Below are 25,410 nucleotides of genomic sequence, written 5' to 3'. Positions count from 1 at the left end.
TTGTAGTCAGCTACTTAAAAGTGTTACCTCATATGATTACATAGCCTCCATTTCATAAATTGCGTACCCGTTGAATTCATATATGAATATTACATATATTACTTCAAAATAGAAACTTAAGTCATCCAATACTAATGAATTTGAATGCAAGAGTAACAATGGTGCATGTTCATGATAGCTACATTGGTTGTTTGAAGAAACATCACTGTAACTTTGGCATGCACAACTAAAAAGGCTTATTTAAATAGAAAAAAATGTGATATGTGAGTGTCCAATCTTTATAGCGTTGAATCGATATTGTACCTTTGGCCACGATACGAAGTAGATATTGACTTATGTTCAAGCGATGCACGTCCACGATCGCTAGATAGTGATACGTGAATGAATTGTGCAATCTCTCTCACACGCATACATATCTCATTTCCTGTGGGCAATGGAATCACACACGCGCACTTCGTGTATTTCTCTCCCTCCGTCAGGGTTAAATTTGTCTTTCTACCCCGTCCTACAAGTCTCTCACACAGAAACAGACACGCTCTCTATGTCTAACACGCCCACCCCTTTAATTCTGCCCACCCACAGCCACTAATGTCTCTCACACATATGCTATCTACCTATCCCTTAATATAGCTAGATATGTGTCACACAAACTCCTTCTCCCTACTAGCAAGATGCCCATGCATTGCACGGAACATCAAGATGCATTTGTAGGAGAAGTTTATCTTGTGGGAGAAAAGGATGAACGAGGGAATGCCTTATTTGCAAATGTGGAGAGGGGTGTGGGTATCTTTTTGCAAAATTGCCATAGTTTCCATCCTGTCCGTCGGATATAAATCGGATGGCCTATATTGCAGGATGGCAGGAACACCATCATCACCAACTCTGTTTTTTATAAGAGTAGAGATATGTGAGTGTCACTGCCCCCCCCCACACCCACACTTCCCAACACCGAAGGAGTAGGGTGACACCTCGATTTTGATACTAATCTATCGACTGGCTTCTCTCTCAAACATACACACACACACACTACCCGACACCGAAGGAGTAGGGTGGCACATCGATCTTGATAATAATCTATCTACTCCTCTTTCAAACACACACACACACACACACTCGCTAGTTGTGCCTCTTGCCTACCACGCACACTCTCAATACGTCTTTCTCTCCCTCCCCCCAACAATGACAGCAGAATGGTGACAACTCGATCTGATCATAATCTGTCAATTGGTTTCTCTCTCAAACATTGTGTCTCGGTGCCTCGCTCGGTAGCCCCCTCGATATGTAGACTTCTCGCACGCGCATAGCTGTAGTGACGATGACGCTGGACCCACTGTGCCTTGTTTTTACCGGCCTCATGTGATAGTTTTCACCCTGTTTTCTGTTAATTAACAAGGCAACCTTTTCTTTGTTACTACTAGTGAATCTGAAATCATTTGGGGCAGACATAAAATATATCACTTCAACCCAATTATCGCAGCAACTATTTTAAAAGAAATTAGCTAGCTGCCCGTGCGTTGCACGGAACATCAAAATGCATTTGTATGAGTAGTTTATCTTGTGAGAGAAAATGTTGAATGAGGGAAGGCCTTATTTGCGAACGTGGAGAGACGTGTGGGTATATTTTTGCAAAATTGCCATAGTTTCTTTCCTATCCATTAGATATAAATCCGACGGCCTATATTGTAGGATGGCACGCACACCATCATCACCAACTCTTTTTCTACTCCCTCCGTCTGAAAATACTAGTCATCAAAATGGATAAAAAGAGATGTATCTAAAACTAAAATACGTCTAGATACATTTCCTTTTATCCATTTTGATGACAAGTATTTCCGGAAGGAGGGAGTATTTGTCTTTTTAGAGATATCAACAAGTGACTATGACCGGACCTTACCAACATACTCAAAAAAGTAGTCCATAATTTTGATGTTACCCTCTTTTCTTGGCGGTGCAGTGCCATCTAGATACCTCATAAATAAATCAAGGACAAATCTGACCCCTTCCTGAAAAGACATACAGAGCAAAATGAGTGAATCTACACACTAAAATATGTCTACATACACATCTGTATGTGGTAGTCCATTTGAAATCCTAAAAAGACAAATATTTAGGAACGAATGGGGTATATATAAGAGTAGACATGGAGATATATCTCCAGCATGGTCTACAACAAAAATGTGTTGGGCTGGTTAACGCCGGATGCTTGCAACGCGATGACATGAGTTCGAATTCTATCTTTTAACTTTATATTTTTATATTATATATTACTCTACTTATTTAATATATACTTCTTTCGCTACTGTACTGACAGTGGAACCCACAGAGTACTTAGAATACAAGATTAAGGATGGACTTGTTTCTTTTTAACTTTCTGTACGAAGCTGTAGCCACCCTGCAAGTCACGTGTACACCGTACATGCAATTAACTTTTTATAGAGGGACAATCATACAGGCAATTAACTCAAATGGATTGGATGTCACCAACATAAAGAGCATCTCCAACGGCAGCCGACAAATTTCCTCCCGCTTCCTTAAGCGGAGGACGACATCAAACGCCAGCGGCATACATTTTTACAACTCTAATCAACCAGATGAAATTCGTGCAAACACGGACTGATTTCATATAAGCATGAAGGATTTCGTATAAAAAAGCCGGATCTTCATATAAACATGATGGATTTCATTACATTTACATGAACTAAGAGGTGCCAATCCGGCTCTCTTGTATAATTAATACTCCCTCCGTCCGGAAATACTTGTCCTAGAAATGGATGTATCTAGACTTATTTTAGTTCTAAATGGCCGCCCGCGGATCCCTTTGTCTTCCTCATGTCCATCAGACACTTGCGGGGTCGACGAAGGTCCTTGGAAGAGACGAAGCAGCAAAGAAACCACCTGAATCCGCGGTCGTCGCCTTGGCGGTGGCCTTCATGGGTCCCAAGTGGCGGCGGCCTCCCGTGTTCTACTTCTCCTCGATGATGGCGGCAGACACGGAGAAGCTGGCCACCTTCTCATCGCTCTCCACGCACCCGGCTTCTGTCTCTGCCTGCATGGCGCTGTCGCAGGCATGGGAGGCGCGCCCACAGACACGGGAGGCGCGGCCACCGCAGACACTGGTGGCGCGGTACGACGCGGCAGCGACCGCGCCTGTACTGGTGTGCTCGCCGCCGTGCCGGCGTGGAGCAACTCGCCACTCCTCATCGAGCTGAACTGGAACGGCGAGTTGCTGAACCATGCGCCTGCTTGGGGCGGCAACTGGCTTTGTCAGGCCAAGCGAGGTTGGTGAAGCACCGAGCGGCCTCGCCCGTATCCGGAGGGCTCGGCGGGCCACCCAGCCGGGTAATATGCCGGTGAACGGCTCATCGGAAGCCATCGGAAGAGTGGAGAAAATGGTGAAGGAGGAGATGGGGAAGCGGTGGAGGGGTGCGATTCTTGCCCGCTGCCTGTCCGGCCTTGTGTAAATAGAGGGCGGATGGTAGGAGCTTGGCCGGCGTCTGGCGTCATTTAAACTGAGGGCGGACGGGAGGAGCTCGGCTGATGTTGCGTTTAATTCCGGCCTGCTCATGAACGGACGTGTGGCCGAAGTAGGATTCTCGGTTTGCATGCGGGTTTAATGGAGGGGTTTAATGGAGGCGCCGGGCGTGCAGCGGGCGGCGCAGTACTATTCGATTTGACAGCAGTAATGAGCCGGCAAATCACAAAGGCCCTCGCCTCTCGTGAAACCGACCGAGCTAGACTGCCCCTCCCTCTAGCCTTTTAAAAATGTATATACTCCACTTTTGTACAGTAGTATTATTAAAAAGGCTTGTCACAATAATGGTGTCCAGCATAAGTGCACAACCCACCCCTCAAATAAAACTAAGCACCCTGGAATTCTTTGACAAAACTAAGCACCCTGAAATTCTTTGACAACTAAACTGCTGGCTATATGATGTTGGCCATATATATTGTACGTATATAATGTGAAGAAACGGGTGGTTTTTGTAAGATGACTTAATACTCACCTAGACGGAGGGAGTATTCGATTTGACAGCGGGCGGCGCAGTTCCTGATACGGCTTTAATGCAGATGAGGGAGGGAGTAGCAGTTCCCGATATGTTGAACGGCCAATGCATGCTCCTTCAATTAATGCATGAGGGAAGTAATGGGAGGAGGTCTGGGAAAAGAGGCTCCACGATGTGAATGCAACGCAGTTTGCCCTCATTGCCCTTATATAAAGGCGCCCCTCCATTCCAATGCATCTACCACATCGTACGCACCTAAGCATTTGCCTAAGCACCTACACTAAGCGCAAAAGAGCTCACTCCAGACCCATGGTGGCGATGCACGTGAGCGGCCAGCGGCTACGCCAGATGGTCCACGACGCCGGCCTGCGGCATGGTGCCAAGGATCGTCTCCAGACGGTGTTGGAGACCGGCTGGTGGATGGCCGCCGTCGACGCCAACTACGACTCTCAGTTGGACCAGATGATCGTTGACACCAGCAACAAGTTCACCGTCATCAAGAAGCTCGCGGACGACATCGCCGTACTCCTCCGGCCCGCATGCCCGGGCTCCTCATTGCCTGCCACCCTAATTGGCCTCCATGGCCAGAACCTCTTTCAAGCACTGGTGGCCCTGCGACTGCCCGCCGATGCCACGAAGGATGTCCACCTAGAGGTCGCGCTCGCCGCGAGGCGCCTCGCCCTGCAAAAATTTGTCGACCTACACATCCACGTGTACGAGCAAATCGTGTACATAGGTATCTACAAGGCCAGTGAGGACGCTACGACGTTGGCCTTCCTCAACCGGCTGGAAGCCTTGGATGCCTTTGCTGAGAAGGACCTCGACCTCGCCACAAAAGCCGCCGCTCCTTAGCCGCCGGTCGGTGGCCCGACGCACTAAGTTGAGGAGGAGGAGGTCGTACGTTCGTGGATCCATCTTTCTTCTTGCCTTCTGTAACCACCACTGCGATCGCACCATCGTGGCCTTAATTCTTATTGTGCTGTTGCATTCTCGTTCCAGTCAATACCGACATGTGCGATCCCTTTGCTTAATTATATGCATAACTGTAACTAGTACTCCATCCGTCAATTTATAAGTTGCGCTTACCTTTTCCATCAACTTCGTGCAACGCGCGAGCATCTTGCTAGAAACACTACTCCCTCCGTCCAGGTGAATAAGTCATCTTAGATTGTGTGTATGTCATGTGGGGCCTTAGTGTAGCTTGCCTAAGGTGTGGCTTGAACCAAACACTCACCTAAGTTATTCAAACTTGCCTAACCTTACATTCCACGAGATTTTGCCACATGTTAGAATCCAGAAAGCTCCACATGTTGAAGCATAATGCACAAACCACTAGAATCTCATGCGTGCAATGCACATGTACCTTACTAGTACTAGTTGGTAGGAGTAGTAGTAAGAAACAAATTCTAGTTTTGGCACAAGCTCGTACTGCGGGAGCACCACAAGGCCTGCCGCAGGAGTTACATTTCCCTCTCGGGGCCCATGGGACCGAACTTCAGTGGCTTAGTGCCCGGCCTATGAGTCAATGACCTGCGGACCTTAAATGCGGCTGGCCCACATGTCATTCTCATGGTGGTGGCGTGGTTCGCGACTCACTCGTTCAAGATGAACCGGCGTGGCCGTGGCGTGGCCGTGGCGAGGGTGCCACAGCGGGGCGTCGGGGCGTTACGAGGCGTAGATGGCCAGACCGGCGGGTACTACCTGTAGTACATAAGTACTCCAGCTGAGGATTGATGCCCGGGACGAAATGTGTCACAGCCGCTGGATGAAAATTCGATGGTGCGGGAGTACGGATCGGAGCACAGCAGCGGAGCAGGCAAACCGCGTCCAATCAGGTGTGTCTATGGTAGAAAGTTGATGGTCGCCGTAGTTCAGCTAGCCCGCATGTCATGCACACAAAGGCAGAGGAGCGGTGGGGCCGAGAGGGATGAGGGGCACATCGGGGGGATGAGGATCCCCTGACGCGAACAATCCTACCATTCTGTCACTGACATGTGGGACCCATAAGCGTGGGTCCCACCTGTCAGCGAAGGAAAGGCAGGGCAAGGCAGTGATAGCCATGTCAGTGGATCCATGTCCACGGCGGGGGACGTCATGCCGTGGGTTGGAGCGGCGTTGTGGGAATCGCGTGTGGGTGTGGCAGTGGTAGAAACAAGAAACGTTATGGTCGTCGTGGTTCAACTTCCATGGACAAGCTGTCATGTCTGCTGACACATGTATATCAAAACTAGAGTGTTTATATTTCAAGCATGTGAACAAGTATTATTTGAAGGAAATATGCCCTAGAGGCAATAATAAAGTTATTATTTATTTCCTTATAATCATGATAAATGTTTATTATTCATGCTAGAATTGTATTAACCGGAAACATAATACATGTGTGAATACATAGACAAACAAAGTGTCACTAGTATGCCTCTACTTGACTAGCTCGTTAATCAAAGATGGTTATGTTTCCTAACCATGAACAATGAGTTGTTATTTGATTAACGAGGTCACATCATTAGTTGAATGATCTGATTGACATGACCCATTCCATCAGCTTAGCACCCGATCGTTTAGTATGTTGCTATTGCTTTCTTCATGACTTATACATGTTCCTATAACTATGAGATTATGCAACTCCCGTTTGCCGGAGGAACACTTTGGGTGCTGCCAAACGTCACAACGTAACTGGGTGATCATAAAGGAGCATTACAGGTGTCTCCAAAGGTAGATGTTGGGTTGGCGTATTTCGAGATTAGGTTTTGTCACTCCGATTGTCGGAGAGGTATCTCTGGGCCCTCTCGGTAATGCACATCACTTAAGCCTTGCAAGCATTGCAACTAAATGAGTTAGTTGCGGGATGATGTATTACAGAACGAGTAAAGAGACTTGCCGGTAATGAGATTGAACTAGGCATTGGATACCGACGATCGAATCTCGGGCAAGTAACATACCAATGACAAAGGGAACAACGTATGTTGTTATGCGGTCTGACCGATAAAGATCTTCGTAGAATATGTAGGAGCCAATATGGGCATCCAGGTCCCGCTATTGGTTATTGACCGGAGACATGTCTCGGTCATGTCTACATTGTTCTCGAACCCGTAGGGTCCGCACGCTTAAGGTTACGATGACAGTTATATTATGATTTTATGCATTTTGATGTACCGAAGTTAGTTTGGAGTCCCAGATGTGATCACGGACATGAGGAGGAGTATCAAAATGGTCGAGACATAAAGATTGATATATTGGAAGCCTATGTTTGGATATAGGAAGTGTTCCGGGTGAAATCGGGATTTTACCGGAGTACCGGGAGGTTACCGGAACCCCCCGGGAACCATATGGGCCTTAGTGGGCTTTAGTGGAAAGGATAAAGGGGCAGCCCAAGGTGGGCTGTGCGCCTCCCCCCTCCCCTAGTCCTATTAGGACTAGGAGAGGTGGCCGGCCCCCTCTCTCTCTTTCCCCCCCGAGGAATCCTATTCCAACTAGGATTGGGGGGGGGGGCAATCCTACTCCCGGAGGGAGTAGGACTCTCCTGGCGCGCCCCTTGTGGCCAGCCAGCCTCCCCCCTTTGGTCCTTTATATACTGAGGTAGAGGCACCCTAGAACACACAAGTTGATCCACGTGATCTATTCCTTAGCCGTGTGCGGTGCCCCCTGCCACCATATTCCTCGATAATACTGTAGCGGAGTTTAGGCGAAGCCCTGCTGCTGTAGTACATCAAGATCGTCACCACGCCGTCGTGCTGACGGAACTCTTCCCCGACACTTTGCCGGATCGGAGTCCGGGGATCGTCATCGAGCTGAACGTGTGCTCGAACTCGGAGGTGCCGTAGTTTCGGTGCTTGATCGGTTGGATCGTGAAGACGTACGACTACTTCCTCTACGTCGTGTCAACACTTCCGCAGTCGGTCTGCGTGGGTACGTAGACAACACTCTCCCCTCTCGTTGCTATGCATCACATGATCTTGCGTGTGCGTAGGAATTTTTTTGAAATTACTACGAAACCCAACAGTGGCATCCGAGCCTAGGTTATTTATGTTGATGTTATATGCACGAGTAGAACAGAAGTGAGTTGTGGGTGATATAAGTCATACTGCCTACCAGCATGTCATACTTTGGTTAAGGGGTATTGTTGGACGAGACGACCCGGACCAACATTACGCGTACGCTTACGCGAGACCGGTTCCCCCGACGTGCTTTGCACACAGGTGGCTTGCGGGCGACTGTCTCTCCAACTTTAGCTGAACCGAGTGTGGCTACGCCCGGTCCTTGCGAAGGTTAAAACGGAGTCTATTTGACAAACTATCATTGTGGTTTTGATGCGTAGGTGAGATTGGTTCTTACTTAAGCCCGTAGCAGCCACGTAAAACTTGCAACAACAAAGTAGAGGACGTCTAACTTGTTTTTGCAGGGCATGTTATGATGTGATATGGTCAAGACATGATGCTGAATTTTATTGTATGAGATGATCATGTTTTGTAACCGAGTTATCGGCAACTGGCAGGAGCCATATGGTTGTCGCTTTATTGTATGCAATGAAATCGCGATGTAATGCTTTACTTTATTACTAAGCGGTAGTGATAGTCGTGGAAGCATAAGATTGGCGAGATGACAACGATGCTGCGATGGAGATCAAGGTGTCGCGCCGGTGACGATGGTGATCATGATGGTGCTTCGAAGATGGAGATCACAAGCACAAGATGATGATGGCCATATCATATCACTTATATTGATTGCATGTGATGTTTATCCTTTTATGCATCTTATCTTGCTTTGATTGGCGGTAGCATTATAATATGATCTCTCACTAAATTATCAAGAAGTGTTCTCCCTGAGTATGCACCGTTGCCAAAGTTCGTCATGCCCAGACACCACGTAATGATCGGGTGTGATAAGCTCTACATCCATCTACAACGGGTGCAAGCCAGTTTTGCACACGCGGAATACTCAGGTTAAACTTGACGAGCCTAGCATATGCAGATATGGCCTCGGAACACAGAGACCGAAAGGTCGAACGTGAATCATATAGTAGATATGATCAACATGACGATGTTCACCATTGAAAACTACTCCATCTCATGTGATGATCGGTTATGGTTTAGTTGATTTGGATCACGTGATCACTTAGAGGATTAGAGGGATGTCTATCTAAGTGGGAGTTCTTAAGTAATTTGATTAATTGAACTTAAACTTATCATGAACTTAGTACCTGATAGTATCTTGCTTGTTTATGTTGATTGTAGATAGATGGCTCGTGTTGTTGTTCCATTGAATTTTAATGCGTTCCTTGAGAAAGCAAAGTTGAAAGATGATGGTAGCAATTACACGGACTGGGTCCGTAACTTGAGGATTATCCTCATTGCTGCACAGAAGAATTACGTCCTGGAAGCACCGCTGGGTGCCAGGCCTGCTGCAGGAGCAACGCCAGATGTTATGAACGTCTGGCAGAGCAAAGCTGATGACTACTCGATAGTTCAGTGTGCCATGCTTTACGGCTTAGAATCGGGACTTCAATGACGTTTTGAACGTCATGGAGCATATGAGATGTTTCAGGAGTTGAAGTTAATATTTCAAGCAAATGCCCGGATTGAGAGATATGAAGTCTCCAATAAGTTCTATAGCTGCAAGATGGAGGAGAACAGTTCTGTCAGTGAGCATATACTCAAAATGTCTGGGTATAATAATCACTTGATTCAATTGGGAGTTAATCTTCCAGATGATTGCGTCATTGACAGAATTCTCCAATCACTGCCACCAAGCTACAAGAGCTTCGTGATGAACTATAATATGCAAGGGATGAACAAGACTATTCCCGAGCTCTTCGCGATGCTGAAAGCTGCGGAGGTAGAAATCAAGAAGGAGCATCAAGTGTTGATGGTTAACAAGATCACTAGTTTCAAGAAAAAGGGCAAAGGGAAGAAGAAGGGGAACTTCAAGAAGAACGACAAGCAAGTTGCTGCTCAGGAGAAGAAACCCAAGTCTGGACCTAAGCCTGAAAATGAGTGCTTCGACTGCAAGCAGACTGGTCACTGGAAGCGGAACTGCCCCAAGTATTTGGCGGATAAGAAGGATGGCAAGGTGAACAAAGGTATATGTGATATACATGTTATTGATGTGTACCTTACTAGAGCTCGCAGTAGCACCTGGGTATTTGATACTGGTTCTGTTGCTAATATTTGCAACTCGAAACAGGGACTACGGAATAAGCGGACACTAGCAAAGGACGAGGTGACGATGCGCCTGGGAAACGGTTCCAAAGTCGATGTGATCGCGGTCGGCACGCTACCTCTACATCTACCTTCGGGATTAGTATTAGACCTAAATAATTGTTATTTGGTGCCAGCGTTGAGCATGAACATTATATCTGGATCTTGTTTGATGCGAGACGGTTATTCATTTAAATCAGAGAATAATGGTTGTTCTATTTACATGAGTAATATCTTTTATGGTCATGCACCTTTGAAGAGTGGTCTATTTTTGATGAATCTCGACAGTAGTGATACACATATTCATAATGTTGAAGCCAAAAGATGCAGAGTTGATAATCAAAGTGCAACTTATTTGTGGCACTGTCGTTTAGGTCATATCGGTGTAAAGCGCATGAAGAAACTCCATACTGATGGACTTTTGGAACCACTTGATTATGAATCACTTGGTACTTGCGAACCGTGCCTCATGGGCAAGATGACTAAAACACCGTTCTCCGGTACTATGGAGAGAGCAACAGATTTGTTGGAAATCATACATACCGATGTATGTGGTCCGATGAATATTGAGGCTCGTGGCGGATATCGTTATTTTCTCACCTTCACAGATGACTTAAGCAGATATGGATATATCTACTTAATGAAACATAAGTCTGAAACATTTGAAAAGTTCAAAGAATTTCAGAGTGAAGTAGAAAATCATCGTAACAAGAAAATAAAGTTTCTACGATCTGATCGTGGAGGAGAATATTTGAGTTACGAGTTTGGTGTACATTTGAAAAATTGTGGAATAGTTTCGCAACTCACGCCACCCGGAACACCACAGCGTAATGGTGTGTCCGAACGTCGTAATCGTACTTTACTAGATATGGTGCGATCTATGATGTCTCTTACTGATTTACCGCTATCGTTTTGGGGTTATGCTTTAGAGCCGGCCGCATTCACGTTAAATAGGGCACCATCAAAATCCGTTGAGACGACGCCTTATGAACTATGGTTTGGCAAGAAACCAAAGTTGTCGTTTCTTAAAGTTTGGGGCTGCGATGCTTATGTGAAAAAGCTTCAACCTGACAAGCTCGAACCCAAATCGGAGAAATGTGTCTTCATAGGATACCCAAAGGAGACTGTTGGGTACACCTTCTATCACAGATCCGAAGGCAAGACATTCGTTGCTAAGAATGGATCCTTTCTAGAGAAGGAGTTTCTCTCGAAAGAAGTGAGTGGGAGGAAAGTAGAACTTGACGAGGTAACTGTACCTGCTCCCTTATTGGAAAATAGTACATCATAGAAAACTGTTTCTGCGACATCTATACCAATTAGTGAGGAAGCTAATGATGTTAATCATGAAACTTCAGGTCAAGATACTACTGAACCTCGTAGATCGACCAGAGCGAGATCCGCACCAGAGTGGTACGGTAATCCTATTCTGGAAGTCATGCTACTAGATCATGATGAACCTACGAACTATGAAGAAGCGATGGTGAGCCCAGATTCCGCAAAGTGGCTTGAAGCCATGAAATCTGAGATGGGATCCATGTATGAGAACAAAGTATGGACTTTGGTTGAATTGCCCGATGATCGGCAAGCAATTGAGAATAAATGGATCTTCAAGAAGAAGACTGACGCTGACGGTAATGTTACTGTCTACAAAGCTCGACTTGTCGCAAAAGGTTTTCGGCAAGTTCAAGGGATTGACTACGATGAGACCTTCTCACCCGTAGCGATGCTTAAGTCTGTCCGAATCATGTTAGCAATTGCCGCATTTTATGATTATGAAATTTGGCAGATGGATGTCAAAACTGCATTCCTGAATGGATTTCTGGAAGAAGAGTTGTATATGATGCAACCAGAAGGTTTTGTCGATCCAAAGGGAGCTAACAAAGTGTGCAAGCTCCAGCGATCCATTTATGGACTGGTGCAAGCCTCTCGGAGTTGGAATAAACGCTTTGATAGTGTGATCAAAGCATTTGGTTTTATACAGACTTTCGGAGAAGCCTGTATTTACAAGAAAGTGAGTGGGAGCTCTGTAGCATTTCTGACACTACTAGGAAAAGGCCTACTAATGGCGCACCTAATTTGGCCATTAATGGCGCATTAGTGGTGCGCCATTAGTAGCACACCATTAGTATATTTTACTAATGGCGCACCACGGGTGCGCCATTAGTATCTGGTATACTAATGGCGCACTTCAGATGCGCCATTAGTATATACAACAGTGCGCCATTAGTATGCCTCCCAGGGGGCCATGTATACCCAGGTGCTTTGGCATACTAATGGCGCACGACAACGAGATGCGCCATTAGTAAGTTCGGCATACTAATGGCGCACTGTCTAATGATGCGCCATTAGTATCCTTTGGCATACTAATGGCGCACTATGGTGTGATGCGCCATTAGTATGAATATTAGGTTTTTTTTAATTTTTTAATTTTCTGTTTTTTGCACAGGTTACAAAATGTATAATTGGACAAAATATAAACAGCACACATCAACAACAGATTCATCGAATACAATAGAAGATTAGTCTCTGAATACAATTCATCATTTTAGTCTCCGAATACAATTCATCATATTAGTCTCCGAATTGAAAAGACCGAACAAAGATAGAACATTATATTACAAGTCTCGAGACCGCGAGTTTGTCTTCACATTACAAGTCGATATCGATCATCTAAACTACCATCGCATAGAAGAGAGATGCGGTCATCACGATGAGCATCATCACGATGAAACTCGTCTTCATCCGGTTCCTCCAACGCTCCCTCCCCTCTCCCGCTAGATAGCGGGCGTATCTAGATTCGGCCTCGGCCCTAGTGGCGTACCCTTTGTAACTGTTACCGCTGAATCGGTAAACCTGTCTCCGACACTCCTCCCAGTCGTCGTAGACTCCGGGAACCTTACCCTTGTACACGACATACCACGGCATTGCTATGCAGTAGCCAAACGAAACGTTAGTACCAATTCACAGACAATACATAAGCAATATATAAGTATGCAACAGAACTCGGAAGAGAAAAGCAAGACATTAATAGCATCGATTACATCTTAAGTTGAATGACTCTCGAAACCAAAGAGACATACTACAAGTTCATTAAAGTTTAATTACAACATAAGACTCAAGGGACCGGAGTGTGGATGAAGCTGCCGTCTATCGTGGGAGTCATGAAAGAACGGGCGTTGTCAGCCTGCATTTGTAGGATTGTGTCGATGTCACTGTTGGACGGTTGATTTCTGAGGTAGAACTGCCTCGAGGTACGAAGGACATCTTGATGGATGATTTCCGCAAACTCCGACTGGATGCGAAAGAATTCTTGTCTGATGTCCGCGTCCTGGATTGCCGACACGCTCGCGGCCCAATCTTTGAGTCTACTCGGTAGCAGAAGTTGATGATGGTCCCGTACGATCGCCCGCATGTGATGGATGGCGTAGTAGGCACCCTTCTGACCGCCAGGCGGCTGCTTGACGCAGCAGAACGTCGTATTGTGGGAGAACACGTGCTTGCCGTACTTACGAATAGGCCTGGTGAAGGTGCCTCCAGATTTGACGTAGCCGGGGAGGACATCATCAAGAACCTTCTTGACATTTGTGTAGTCTACGTTCGACTGACGGTCCGGGTCGAAATACGTGGCCATGGAATATTTGGGGCTTAGGAGGATGAGCGTGGAACGTGTGTCACTGCAGAAAACACGGAATGTTAAAAGAAAAATGATCGAAATATAAGAATTCATATGTTACGGGGCGGTTGAGGGGAGGACTTACTCGGGAAAGTAAGACACGAGGAAGTTATCCTTATCTTGGTTTGCCGGAATGATGCCTTCGAGGTAAGAACTCGCGACTTGCCGGTCCCTAGCGCTGCCCAAGATCTTGGCACGCATGTAGAAGGGGTCGACTATCACGATGTCCGGGGTCTTGTCGCGAATGATCCGCATCTCCATACTCAGCGAAAATAACCGAACGAAGGTGTAGTGCAACGGATGAAGGTTCAACATAGCGTGGATGTCATCAAACCGCAGGACGATCGTACCCCCGATGGAGTTATCCACAAAGCCCTTGCCCTCTGGCACCTTGGCCGCAAAAACCGGGTATGCCACATCCTTCTCTCCGAGACGCCGCTTCTCCAAAGAAAGAACACTGTCATGCAGACTCCGCATAGCACCGGTTGCAGCATCGAGCATATTTCTCGGTAGCATCGGCCTACCCGCCACATGCACCCTCCTCGAGATATCCTCAGGTGAAGGTGGCCCGTCCTGAGCACGGATCGTACTCGGTGCCGGCTGGCCCGCACCCTTGTTAGTCTTTCTTTTGCGTGCCTTCTTCTTCTCCTGTAATGGGACCGAGTTCTGCTCACAGACCGCCTTCTTGAGTGTGTTGGGGCTGATCATATTTCGCACCTCGCCTATCTGAGGCTCGGTGAAGTCGGCAGCTGGAGGCGTTTCCTAAGAGCTGAACTGCAGACGACGCCTGTTGCAACTTGGCTTCTCCGCGATACCAGCTAGATCGCGCACGTCTTTTGTTGGGTTTGGTTCTTGAGAAGGAGGCCCCATGAAGTCGCCACCGTACCCATGATCGGCAAAGTATTGATCGACGTTGGCAAATGTATCATCGTCGTCGTCGTTCTGATCCTGTGCCATATGCATGTTTGGATCCAGTGGCATAGGGATGTCCGGCACCGTTGCGGCGGTCTTGCCATGGGGCCGACTTGGCGGCGGCACGACTGGCGGTGTTGTCTTTGGGGTGGTGTCCCCCGCCCCCAAAGGAATCTGGCTCTTTGGCCAAAGCAGGGGCCAGCTCAGGCAAGCGCTGAGGGTCATCACGTCATCATCGTTGGCCCCGACGGGTCGAATCGGAGGTAACAACTCGTCGCAGCCTGGCAGCACCCGAACCAGTTGAACCCTAAACAAGTTGGGTGGCATCTGGGTACCGTGGAACAAGGGGTTGCCCGATTGAACGACTTTGCCCTTGGCGACATCGACCAACTCGTTGTTCACGAAGTGCAGGAGAGTGCACGGAACGTCGGCGGCGCCCTGCGAAAACATGTAGGGCGTCAGGGATGCCCAGTCAAAGGCAAGGAGATGAAGTCCTTGGCCGAGAGAGGCTTAATTAGTTACCGTGATGATGGCGTCGAGCTCGGCTAATGTCAAGGCACCACCAACGGCGGGCGTGCAGTTGACGGAGGGGCCGCTTGCTGCAGAGGTGCCGGCCGGCGTACACCCGGGTGCATTAAGCTCCCATGCCGCCTCCGCCGGAGACACCAATGGCCCCGCCATTGCGTTCTGCGAGTTGCTGGCCGTGAAGCTAGGAATCGGGGGCGGCCCCTGTTGGCCGCCCGCAATCCACGCACTAATCCCCTGGATCAAGGTAGGCACAATGGCGGTGATCGTCGCTCCGAGTTGTTGTTGCACTTGCTCTTGGACAATCTCCGGAATCCGCGCCACCTGTGCCCTGAGTTCTTGAACCTCGCGCGCCTGGCTTTCCGAGCTGGTCTTTTTCTCCATTCGCCCACCAGTGTTATAGTATGACGACCATTTTGTCGACAAGCCTTTGCCGGCCACACGACCAGCTGACGTCGGCTTACTGAGCTTATCCTTGTTCTTCATTACATTCAATGCCCTATTTAGAGTGGTGTCCCAAGGGTTGCTCTTAGTCGACCCCGCGCTACTGCTTTCAGTCGCCTGCGGAAGGAATGTGAACCATTTAGAAATTTGGCTTCATTAATTAGAATGCAACCATATGGAGCTAATTACGCGGGGGTGTATTCCTTACCAGAACAAGCTCAAGCGCCCTGGTCTTCGGATCCGTGGTAAGCTCCTTTGTTTTCGGGTCCTTCTTGTACCGGGCCCTGACAAAGTTCCTGGTCTGCTTGTCACCGTATTTATCGAAGAGGGGCGGTAGGCCTTGCTCGGCACGGTCCGCCTCCTCCTTGTCCCATATAGGCTCCGCCACTCTGTAACCGCCGGGACCGAGTGTGTGTTCCCCTAAGTTCAGCTCCCGCATTTCTTTCCCCCACTTACTTGATTCAGAGCTTGCGGTGCTCGAGCAATTGATCTTGAAGTCGTTGTAGTCATCTTCGGTGATCGAAGGATTTTTCTCCTTGATCTTCTCATAACTCTCACCTTTCTCGATCATACTCTTCACATTGCTTTTCAAGTAGACAGGGCCGTGCTCATCTTCGTGAGGGCAGCATTGTTCACTTTATTCCCTTTGAGGCTTGTGTTTTCAAATTCAGTGGGGAACTTGTATCGTTCGTGCAGCTTCGTGAAGAGGAGGTTGCGCAAATTCCCTCGGTCAGGATGCCTGAGGTTCTCGGTGTTGATCGAGACGGTGCTCCGGAGAATGCACCCGAGCTGAAGCGAGTACCCCTTGAAGGCACTGTTGCATGATGCAGTGGTACAGCCAGCATGGGACCTCATCTTTGCAGGCTAATTTTCTAGATTGTAACACTGGGATTTGTGCACAAGCTAAGCTAGCTAAGACAGTAGCTTCCTTGCAACCAACAAAAGACAAAGGAAAAGGGGTGAAAAGGGGGAGATGGTTAGCTTTGATGAGCAGGCAACATCTTCCTAACCCCCTTCTTCTTGTCTCCTCTCACTATCTCTCTCTCACACATGGCAAGCAAGGGCGTCTGAGTGTGTGAAAAAAAATACTAAACTAATCCAACCACTAAAGCAAATTAATTTTTATTTCGGTTGAGAATCGGGCACCTTCTAGGTCAAGAAAATTGGGCATGACCTTTGCTAATTTTCTTGACCTTGGAGTGCCCCATTTCTCAACCGAAACGGAAATTAATCAACATTTCAGGAGAAAGGGGTCATTTTAGAAGATCACAAGTAGCAGCAGCATCACTTGACAAAATCACAACTAGCAGCAGCAACTCGCAGATAGCAGCAGCAGCATCACTTGACAAGTAGTACAGCAGCAGCAGCAGCATGCATGCACTGGTCCATGGCACAAAGTCCATGACCCAGAACAGAGCACTTTACTAAAAATGAAGAAGAAAAAAGGCATGCATGCACTGGTTGTAGCAAATCATCACTTCTGAATCAAAACAACAATTAGGACAGGGAAATTATGACACACTTCTGAAGAAAAAATGATTTGTGTAATCTGGTTGGTACTCTTACAGTTGCATAAATTGAAAAAAATTTGATCTGGGTTACAGTATCAGCAACCTTGCATTTCATTTTATACAAAGGAGCTCACAAAGGCCATGTCATGCTTGGCAATATTTGTTTACTAAAACTAAATGAACATTTTACTGGTAGTGTACTGATAGTGTAATCTAGCTATTGTACTGATATTTCTGTTTCTTTGAACATTTTACTGTCAATAAAAATGATGTACTGCTGCTTTCAGTTAATTCAAATTAGCTAAAACCTTTTACTATCAAATAGTGCTAATGTTTACTCTATGAAATAAACTACTCCTCCTCTCTTCTCTTCTTCAGTTAATTAGGAATAGTTTTAGAGGTAACTAACTGAAACTATTTATCATGTTGACAACAGTAGCATGTGGACCTATCATGGTGATTTCATATCAAAATAGAGGAGTACTCCTGTTCATTTGGAGAACTCATACAACAATTGTTATGCATCAAACTTGGGATCAACAGTAGCATGTGACAAACAAATTATACATCAGGAATAAAGCATCAACTTTGTCAAGCGTATGAAATTGCTTAGGTTCAACAGAAAACAAAAATGCCCTGTCAATTTTCAATGCCCTGTTTAATTGACCAAACAAGTGTTTTTATAGGCATAATACAGCAGCACAGCCCCATAATGATACCACGGGCCCCCTGTCTCATTGTAAATAGACAAGTAGTACTGTCCATCATGTATTATCTAATACTGTATATTCTTGCTAGGAGGAAGACCAACTTTCTGGGTAACTAGTGTATAAACTAAACAGTATAGTCAATATCAGCCTGACAAAACAGAATGATCCAATTGACATCCAAGTACGCGTTGACACCCACATTCCACAAGAAAATTGACAGCCTGACCAATGAAACCTAAAGAAGCATGATCCAATTGACAGCAAGTATACATCAACACACCTAGCATCACCATCTAGTCATAAAGCGCGTCCAGTTCATAATTACACCTAGTCAAGACAAGCTTAACTTTCAGGAAAGTTGATGCACATTTCCACGAAAGCCCACCAAACAAATTGCATCAGTTTCATAATTTGTAACGCAAAGGTGCAATGGATCCAAATAAACTTGCATGTTAGAAACCTAAACAAGCCATATCCAAATGACAACGGGAAGGCATCAATGCAAATTAAGGTTCGCATCAGAAACATGAAAAAATAGCTGTGCAGGGGTTGTATGGATCCAAAAAAACTTGCATATCAGAATCCTACAGTAACAGTCAACACATATCTAGTCAATACGTATGTGGATACCACCGTCGATCTACTAGCCATGCAAAGTTCCAGGGGTCAAGATATGCTTTCACATTCAGAAACACAGGAAACCTAAATATGGTCCAACTGACAAGGGGTGCCCATCAATGGGCATGCAGGCTCACTCGAACCTTCCAGGAAGGTTATTACAATAATATAAATCCCAACCTAAGTTAGTCCTGAAAAGGTCTAATGGATCGAAATAAACATGTGCAATTCAGAGAACTACGGAAAACAGTCAACACCACCAAACAGTAGGAATGCAGATATCACCAACGACCAGCATGACTAGAGTCCTACTAATCTAGATATGCTTGCACATCAGAAACATTCAGAAATCAAAATTTAACAGAAGTGACATGTTGCTGTGCAGAATTAGTCATGCATAGGTGTTTCACATACAGAGGGGAGTTCTTGATTAGTTAAGAAAAGCTCAAATTTCAGGAAAGTTAATCCATATTTCCAGAAAGTAAATTCAGATGCAAAATGAGTACATTACCAGAAAGTAAATAAGCTTGAATGACAAGTACACTCGAAAGGAGTGTGGCGGGCTGCTGCAATGGAGAAGGGGCTAGGCATGGTCAGACTGGATTGGATCTTGTAGCATAGAATCATCACAAATGAGGGACGGGGCAGCAATGCAACCAACCTAGGGTTAGGATGGATAGAAGCAAGCAGCCGAGGGGGCAGGGGGCAGCTCACCTGGCTTGGCGTCGAGGGAGAGGAGGAGCCGCTCTGCTTGCTTGGCGTCGAAGGGGAGGAGGAGCCGCTCTGCTTGCCTGGCGTCGAGGGGGAGGAGAAGCCCCTCTGCTTGCGTCGAGGCGGTGGTTGGAGACGTCGGGCGTCGAGGCGCAGGGGCAAGGGGCGGCGTCGAGGCGTCAGGGCAAGGGGCGGCGTCGCGGCATCGGGGCGGCGTCGAGGCGGCGGGGCAGCGGCGTCGGGGCGGCGTCGAGGCGGCGGGGCAGCGGCGTCGGGAGAGGAGAGGGGAAGGGGATCGAGGGAGAGAGAGGGGATCGATAGGTTTGGGCCGGGAGGGAGTATGGATGGGCGGGGGCGGCACAATACTAATGGCGCACCACCCCTCGGTGCGCCATAAGTACATCCATGCTAATGGCGCACCTCACCCGGGTGCGCCATTAGTATTTTGCTCGAGCCAACAGGTTATCTACCACCTGAGCTGATCCACATCAAGTCCCCTCTACTAGCTCAACTGGTCAGCAGCCAGTTCTCACACTAGGAGGTCCTGGGTTCGATTCCCATGCTCCACAAATTTTTTTATGCATTTAAAATGCCGTTTGATACTTATTTGTGTTTAAATATGTTCAAACTTGTTTAAATCATATCAGTAATATTTTTTTTATAAGACAGTAATAATTTTTTAAAAAATATCATCAAACAGTAATGCCGGTGGAGCGGGGGAGGGTGCGGGGGGTGTGGGGGGTCGGCGGCGGCGGTTGAGTAGGGGAGGGGTGCGGGGGGTCGGCGGCGGCGGTTGAGTAGGGGAATCGAGGGTGCAGGGGGTCGGCGGCGGCGGCCGGTGGACCGGGGGGTGCTCGGCGGCGAGGGGGACCGGATCTGGCGAGGTGGGATAGCGATCGAGATGGAGGGGGATCGAGACCGAGTGTCCATGAAATTTAAAAATATTCATGATAGTTCAAAAAGTGCCCATGAAATACAATCGAGAAATGAAGGCTACGATTTAAATACAATCGATCTTAGCTAGCTATCTGTTCACAATCTTCTTGCCCTTCTTTTTCGCAAATGGAGTTCTTCTGTGGAACGGACGTCCTTTAGGTAGGGTGGTCCTGCTTCTTCTTGTGGTGTATGCTGCTACTTCATCATCGTCGTCATGTTCGATCCTCGGGTCGCCGTACTTGTCGAAGTCTTGCTCATTGGCTACTCCATCCATTCCGATGATCTTCCTTTTGCCTCTCCTCACGACAACACGACTGGGCTTTGACGGGTCGGTAATGAAGAAGCATTGGTCCACTTGGGAAGCTAGTACCCATGGCTCATTTTTCGCGGTGACGTTTGCGCCCGCGGTCTTGGATTTGGCTTCGGGTATAACCATGGTGGTGAAATACCGGTCTTCTTTTAGGACGCTCTTGGCCCATCTGACACGGAACATCGGGACCTTCTCTCCAGCGTAGCTCAGCTCCCAGATCTCCTCGATCCTTCCGTAGTATCTGTCCTTGTCATTACCGGTGTAGGATTCCATCGTTACCCCGGAGTTCTGATAACCATCGCTCTTCATGTCCTTGGCCTCGGTGTAGAATGTGTAGCCGTTGATATCGTACGCCTCATAGGTCATCAGGTTGTGCTCGGCGCCCTGTGACAAGGCGAATATGAGTTGTTCTTCCGCGGAAGAATCCTCATGTAAAGGGTACGACAGAAGCTTCTGCTTGAACCAACGCGTGAAACATGAGTTGTGCTCTTTGAGTATATCTCCGTCCGTCCTCTGTTGGCCTCGGTCATTGTACATCTTCTTAATAAAGGTTTTGTGCTCTACCACCCAAGGATCGACCACGTCTATGTGTTGTAGCGCGACTAGGTTTGCTCTTTCAAAGTCGGCGAGTCGACCCTCGAAGTCGACATGCATTTCGCGACGACCCTCACGGTGACCCCATCCAGCGAGCCTGCTGAGGTGCCTGTTCACGGGCAGACCAACGGGGTTCTCGATGCCTAGATAATTCGTGTAGTAGGAGATGCACTCTTCGGTTAGAAAGCCCCTGGCTATGCTTCCCACTGGACGTGACATGTTGCGAACGTATCCTTTGATGGCACCATTCATCCTTTCGAACGGCATCATGCTGTGTAGGAACGTCGGCCCGAGTTGGATGATATCCTTCATGATATGGACCAGCAGATGCACCATAACATCGAAGAATGTGGGCGGGAAGTACATCTCAAGCTCGCATAGTATCACCACGATCTCTTCCTGTAGCCTTCTGAGTTGCCTCACGCCAACAGACTTCCGAGAGATGACGTCGAAAAAGTTGCATAGGCCAAATAGGGTTTCACGGACGTGCGCGTCCATGATCCCACGGATTGCAACTGGAAGTATCTGCGTCATCAGCACGTGACAGTCGTGAGACTTCATCCCGCTGAACTTCAGCTTCGCTGGGTCTAGATATCTGCTTATCTTCCCCGCGTAACCGTAAGGAAGTTTTACTCCTACGAGGCAGGTGAAAAACTGCTCGATCTCCTCCTGACTTAGAGTGAAGCACGCGGGAGGGTAGTCATTTCCGGTCTTCTTGGCCTTTTTGCCTTTGTGACGACTTTCCGTGTCCTGCTTCGCCTCATCATCATCATCATCATCATCATCATCATCATCATGATCATCATATATAGCGTGAAGCTCCTGCCTGATGCCCATTGATTTCAAGTCTGCCCTTGCTTTCGGCCCATCTTTGGTCCTCTCTGGCATGTTGAGCAGGGTACCAAGCAGACTCTTGCACACGTTCTTCGTGATATGCATGACATCAAGGCTGTGAGGCACACGGTGGATCTTCCAGTACGGCAAGTCCCAGAAAACAGACCTCGTTTTCCATACCTTCAGCAGCGGCTCTGGCGCCTTTCGCTTCTTTCCCGGCTCTGGCGCCTTTTGCTTCTTTCCCGGCAGTGGGCAGTCTTTCCAATTTTTCAACAGCTCGTCTATTTCCTCGCCGCTCCTCGTACGTGGGCGTCCTCGGGGTTCGGTTTCACCATCAAACAGATCCTTGCGTTTTCTCCACGGGTCATCGTCGCGAAGCCACCTTCGATGTCCCATGAACACGGTTTTCGAAGACCCGGGATCTCTATCTAGCTGGCGATACGTTGTGTCATCCATGCACCTGACGCATCCAGAAAATCCGTGGACCACCTGCCCCGCGACATATCCGTAACCGAGATGGTCGTGCACCGTCATGAGCAGCGCGGCTCTCATAGGGAAATATTCTTTCTCTGTGGCGTCCCACGTATTGGCTGGCGTTTTCCATAGCATGTCAAGCTCCTCTTTCAGCAGCCCCAGATACAGATTGATGTCGTTCCCTGGTTGTTTCGGTCCTTCAATTAGCATACTCATGTGAATGTACTTCCTCTTCATGCACAACCAGGGGGGAAGGTTGTACATCCACACAAACACAGGCCAGGTGCTATGTGTGCTTCTCTGGCTGCCAAACGGATTGACTCCATCGGTGCTCGCGCCCAGCACGATGTTCCTTGGATCATTCCCAAATTCTGGGTCTTCGAAGTTCAACGCTTGCCACTGGCTCGCATCCTTAGGGTGACTCAGCATCTTGTCTTTTTTATCTATCTCCGGATCATTTGCGTCATCTTCTCGCTTCTTCTCCTCCCTATCCGCGTGCCAACGCAGGAGCTTTGCTACCTTAGGGTCCGCGAAATACCGCTGCAGACGAGGAGTGATCGGAAAGTACCACACCACTTTTCGAGGAGCTTTCTTCCTCTTCTTGTATCGAGTGACGCCGCACACCGGACATATGGTAGACTCCGCGTGCTCATCCCGATAAATGATGCAATTGTTCATGCACACATGATATTTCACGTGCGGTAAATCCAGAGGACACACGATTTTCTTCGCCTCCTCCAAACTGGTCGGGCACTTGTTCCCCTCGGGAAGACGTTCGTGCCAGAATGACATGTTCTCGTCGAAGCATGCGTCGGTCATTTTGTGTTTTACCTTCATCTCCAGAGCCATGAGCGTTACTTTCAGGCGGGTATCCTCGGGCCTGCATCCTTCATACAATGGAGTAACCGCGTCTAACTCAAGTTGATCCATCTTGGCTTTCTCTCGGGCGGCAGCTCTTGCGTTATCCGTCTGCTTGAGAAGCAGCTCTTGAATATGAGGGTCCTGCACCCAGCCCATCGATGGTCCAGCGTCGTCTGCTCCGCCGGCATCATCATCTTCATGATCATGCCCGTCGTCTGCTCCGGCATCTTCCTCATCATCATGTCCTGCATCTTCTACATGATGACCGTGTACAACATCACCGTCGTGATCATCTCCTAGGGATTCTTCGTCTTCTCGCCCGCCCGAGCCGCGGTGGTTGTCTTGCTTCCCTTCCTCATTTCTTGCCCGGCCCCCATGGACAACTTCGTAGTCATCTTCATCACCTTGCCACCGATAGCCATCCATGAAACCACGCAAGAGCAGGTGGTCCCGCACCTGCCCGGATTCCGGGTCCGCAATAAGGCTCTTCAGCTTGCATCTTCGACACGGACATCTTATCTCCGTCTCGTTCTTTTGAAGCATCTCGGCCTTCGTGGACCTCAAAAACCTATTCACGATGCCTTCGGTCATCATGCGAACCATGGTCGCCTGCGGGGTAGAGCAAAACGATATTTTAGAACCAAGAAAAAATTTGGCATGACTTTCCCTAAAAATAGGACCAAAAAGAATGCTTAATGCCAAAATTCTCGCCGAAACGGAAATGAATCAACATTCCGGCAAAATATTGGCAACTACCGAATTTCAAATACCGGTACACCTCCAAACACAAACACATATGCAACACCACAAACATATGCAACACCACGAACATATGCAACACCACGAACATACATAGATCTAGCTAGGCCATAAAAAGTGCATGTGCACATTGTTGTAGGGAGAACAACATAAATATAGCTTCCCCCCTTACTTACCTATCAAAACAGGGTAATTTAACCACTTAAATTGAATGAATCTATGGTGTAAATGAGGTGAAAAAGAGGAGGCACCCGAGACAAGGAGGAGGTGGAGAGAATGAAGTGGGGAGAAAGTGAGTGTGGGTAGGAGAGGCTGTCCAAAATATCTTGTTGTTGCCCACTTACTAATGGCGCACCAACTCTAAATGCGCCATTAGTAATCCAGGTTACTAATGGCGCACCTCCTGGTGCTGCGCCATTAGTAGTTTTGCAAAAAAAATACTAATGGCGCACTGTCCCACAGTGCGCCATTACTAGTTTAAACTAGTAATGGCGCACGGTGGGAGAGTGCGCCATTAGTAGTTTTGCAAAAAAGGGAATAAAAAATATAATAAAAAAACAACATTAGTGGCGCACTTTCCGGCTGGTGCGCCATTACTAGTTACAACTAGTAATGGCGCACTGTAACTGGATGCGCCATTAGTATGTTTGGACAGGCGCACTAGTTAAAAAAAAAATTTGATACTAATGGCGCACCCTGGGCCAGGTGCTCCATTAGTAGTTTCAACTCTAATGGCGTATCAGTAGGTGGTGCGCCATTAGTATATACTAATGGCGCACTGCCTGTCTGGTGCACCATTAGTATCAATCCCATCTATAGCCCTTTTTCTAGTAGTGTGATATTATATGTGGATGACATATTACTGATTGGAAATGATATAGAATTTCTGGATAGCATAAAGGGATACTTGAATAAGAGTTTTTCAATGAAAGACCTCGGTGAAGCTGCTTACATGTTAGGCATTAAGATCTATAGAGATAGATCAAGACGCTTAATCGGACTTTCACAAACAACATACCTTGACAAAATTTTGAAGAATTTCAAAATGGATCAAGCAAAGAAAGGATTCTTGCCTGTGTTACAAGGTGTGAAATTGAGTAAGACTCAATGCCCGACCACTGCAGAAGATAGAGAGAATATGAAAGATGTTCCCTATGCATCAGCAATAGGATCTATCATGTATGAAATGCTGTGTACCAGACCTGATGTGTGCCTTGTTATAAGTCTAGCAGGGAGGTACCAAAGTAATCCAGGAGTGGATCACTGGACAGCGGTCAAGAACATCCTAAAATACATGAAAAGGACTAAGGATATGCTTCTCGTATATGGAGGTGACAAAG

Source organism: Triticum urartu, chromosome 7A (genome assembly GCF_056163025.1).
Source record: "Triticum urartu cultivar PI428250 chromosome 7A, HENAU_Tu73, whole genome shotgun sequence".
NCBI lineage: Eukaryota > Viridiplantae > Streptophyta > Magnoliopsida > Poales > Poaceae > Triticum > Triticum urartu.
The sequence above is the reverse complement of the archived record's forward strand: the minus strand, read 5'-3'. Positions refer to the sequence as shown.